The sequence below is a fragment of the Triticum aestivum genome, chromosome 7B (assembly GCF_018294505.1).
Source record: "Triticum aestivum cultivar Chinese Spring chromosome 7B, IWGSC CS RefSeq v2.1, whole genome shotgun sequence".
Taxonomy (NCBI): Eukaryota; Viridiplantae; Streptophyta; class Magnoliopsida; order Poales; family Poaceae; genus Triticum; species Triticum aestivum.
Genome location: NC_057813.1, coordinates 282332689 through 282336582, shown reverse-complemented (window position 1 = coordinate 282336582; position 3894 = coordinate 282332689). Strand labels below are relative to the sequence as shown.

At 39.3% G+C, this 3894-nt stretch overlaps 1 long non-coding RNA gene across 1 annotated transcript; it reads right to left on the bottom strand.

Annotated features, from left to right (window-relative positions):
- Positions 1 to 678: 678 nt before the first annotated feature.
- On the bottom strand, positions 679 to 3402 carry LOC123161182 (uncharacterized). The gene is made up of 2 exons (XR_006480578.1): positions 2994 to 3402; positions 679 to 884 (listed from the first exon to the last, which is right to left on the bottom strand). It is a non-coding gene; the product is annotated as an uncharacterized lncRNA (long non-coding RNA).
- Between the last annotated feature and the right edge of the window lie 492 nt (positions 3403 to 3894).

The following is a 3894-nucleotide window of genomic DNA, read 5'->3' as shown; positions in this document are numbered from 1 at the left end:
ACGAAAGTCAATAGTTATGCAATGAAGTTACATCCTACTTGTGGTGCAATATTTGGTGTTAGTTATGTTTAATGTTCATTTATGACCGTTTTCATTTCTTGGTTGGTTGGTTGCTTATCAATCTATTTGCTAGCCTTCCATTGTACTAAGCGGGAATACTAGTTGTGCATCCAAACTCCTTAAACCAAGTTGTGTCAAATGATCCCCCGATACCTACCTATATGTGGTATTTTCGTGCCGTTCCAAGTAAATTTGTATGTGCCAACTCTAATTTCAAAATGAATTTCCTTTTTGTGTGCCCATACCGCTCATGAAGCCGCAGGGGATGGCCAATATTTTTCCATGCAAGATGTGTTATTCTCAAGATGAGTGTTTATTCACATGTCATTGCATGAGAGTGTGGCTAGTAATAGGGATGCCCAATCCCAAATTGAAAAAGAAATTTACTTTATGTTGTCAATAATAAATTCCTTGGAAAGTGTTGGTATGAAAGGCACCCGTGGATACGGCTAACCATGTGTTGTGAAAGAATGGTGGGAAAAGGAATAAACTTTATTTTTATGTTTGGGAACCGTCTATGATGTATCTAGCATGGAAAGTTGTAGCGAGCCGACCCGAAAATGATCAAGTCTCTATCTATCTATACCATCCCAAGATCATGATGTCACATGAAGTACATTGATGAAAATTTCAACGTTTTATTGCACCTGATTTATTACACGATTCTCATATAGAGTCTTGTTTACATCATAATAAATTTGACCAAAGGCCAACTCATGAGAAAAACTAAATGCGGAAGTGTAGACGATAAGAAAGTCCATCCGACTACATAGGGCAATCACCGAGCATTGATCGTAGCCTCACTCCTAGTCAAAAAAAATCCTCTGCAACATAAGACATTGCAGCCGTGTAGGTCAGCATTTTGAATATGACGACAAGTCATAGAGAGTGAACAATAATAAAATACTAACATTATATGCAATTTGGTTGTGGGGCTCTAGGTTTAAGTTTTTGCAAAAAGCAAAATTTTCCCTACAACAAAAAGGATTTGCTTGCAATTACTACCAAATATTGGTTGTTATTGAGATGGTTCCACCAACCAGTGTATCTTACCAGAAATCATTAATAACCCATCAATTTATTAAGTTTGGTGTTAAGAGTTCCGAAAAAGTCCAATTCCATAGGCTCAGATGTTCATAACCGGGGACGCGGCTAATCGATTAGATTTCCACTCTGCAGAGTCTTGTGCACTATACCCGCACGAATTGTTCCCTCCTTTGGGTCTTTGCACTGCATGGTGTTTGAAGACGGGACGAACAAAATAGGGTCTTCTGTAGAGATCATCTGGGCCATTGCCTGTGCCCAACCATTTCCTACCGTCCTCTATATCTGTTGGCACCGTCCGTCCAGAGTCATGCCTAGGTTCGATGAAGCCAGAGCCCATAATGGCCCGCGGCTGCACAGGTAAGCTTCTGGTCAAGGTATGTCCATCTGTCTCTTCATGGTTGGGTGAAGCTTTCCGCAAGATGTCATGGCGCTTCTCCACGCATCCCTGGGTCAACCATTGGGTGCTCCAGGGTGCCCGTCCATCCATCCTCCACCCTAGTAGTGAATTTGAAGTCCATCTTGACAATCTTGAAATCTTGGGGTTGTCATTATATTGACTCACATCTCCCGTGTATAACACTCAACCAACTCCATCTACGAAGCATAGCTTAAATACTACAACGTCCCAGACAATGGTAACATAGGGATTAGGGTCAACCTACCACATGATACTAATCAAGAACAAGATTTAAATTCCTACTTGCATGCATGGTGGGGAGGATATCAACTAATGCAATAAAACATAGGTAGTAAAATTCATGACCAAAGACTTGCCATGCTGACGATCTTCGAACGCTAATGACTCGTAGTAACAAGCCTCACACTCTAGGTACTCTATTGAAACAAAGCATAATAAGCATACCATCATACAATATAATAACATAGCAGCAAGTAAACCTTAGTAATTAACAATCATTGTAACACACAATGAAAACTAAAAAAACAAAGAAAGTCATAAAAATCAAAGCAAGGTTTTTTACTACAAGTAAAACAAGCTATAAATTAGTTTTCTACTACTAAAAATTTCTTTAACATAACAAAACTAAGGTTTTTGCTAAATAATAGAACAGAAAACAAGAAATAAATTTTATGCAAAAAGAATAAAACCTTTTATGAAACTCCTAACGTGCGTAAAACACTTTTCCTAGCAAAAAAGAATAAACTACAAAAAATATTTTTTACATCAAATAAATTTGAGCCTGCTAATCTACAGAACTTATATGAACACAAAAAAATAACAAAAGAAAAATAATTTAAAACAATTAAAGAATAAAATAAATAACACAAAAGGCAAAACATGCCAAAACAGTAATGTTTTGGTGATCAAATAATTTTAATTAATTCTAAAATTGACCAAACAAAACCTACTCATGGACAAAGTCAGAAGAAAACAGCAGCAAAAGAATTACTAAAAAAATATTAATCCTAGCTCAAGATATTGCGAAAATAGTGATTTGAATAGAATTCGTGTAAACCAAAATTCAAATTTCAAACATGGTCAAATTTGATACCTACAGAAATTTCACAAAACTTACAACCTGAATAAAAAAGAATCAACAAAAAACACTAAATAGTCTAGGAGATAAAGCAATTATAAAAATAGAAATATTCTGTAAAAAACAGAAACTAAAAAGAAAAAACTACCTGACAAGTTAACGGGCTACGTGGCAAAATGCTATTGGGCTTGGAGGTGGGTGTTCAGTAACAAAACAACACCAGGTTGGAACTTAACAAAACCGCATGGCTAAAAACAAAATAAACCGATCTGGACTAAACCGAAAAAATCATAAACTAAAACCAATTAAAATTAAAAAACCTAACAGTTACTAGATCTAATCCTAAGCGTGCATTCTCGATCAGATGGCGGAGAGTGAGATGGGGCTCACAGCGGCGACGGTGTGCTTCTCTGACGAGGTAGGTGGTGGTGGTCGACAGGGTGGGTGCTCCGATGCTCTCCGGTGGCGTTGGCTGGCTCCCGACGACACGAATGGCGACAACAAAGACGAAGGTGGTGACTGCGGCGGTCGGTAATGGCCAACAGCGGCAGAGTGGGTGATGGCATGCGATGGCAGAGCATGTGCCGGCGAGCAATTTGGGGCGCGGGGGTGGCCGACGGAAGGCGGAACAAGGGGGAACAGTTGCGGTAGGGGGGGGCTTTGTAGAGGAGTAGGCTTGGGGTAGGGGCGAGCTTCGGGCGGAAATAAATCATGGCAGTGGCAGATCTCCGACGAGGGGATGGAAAGGGGGCGTTGGGGCGAAAGGCGAGCGTAGGGTGGGTGCAGGTGGACAGCGGGTCCCATGCGTCAGGGAGAGAGAGGGGATCGCGGCAAGATTGAGCAGCCGATCCGAACCGGATCTAGTGCGGGGAGGGGATCTGGGCCGGATCGCCCCGGTGGGTCGGTGCGATGGTTTTCCTTTTTTTGATTTTTTTTCCTTTTTTAAAACTGAAAGAGAAGAAAAAAATAAATAGAGAAAAAGAAAATCGTTATATAGACAATGTATATATCAAAAAGATCCGAAAAATAAACTCTAGAAGATGAACTATTTTTCGGAGGCAAAATAAAAACTTTATAAAAAACATTTTCTTGAAAATATCCAATAAAACCTAATTTGGATTTCATTTCTTTTGGCATTATTTTCTTCTGACATTTGGGGTGTCATATTACCTCATCTCATACTTGTTGACCAAGTATTTAGTTGGGAAATGTTGTATGAAAATTCCTCTTCCATTTTGAAATGAATTCGAATCCGAACAAAAAATATTCAAATGCCTCCGCAATTTTTCAA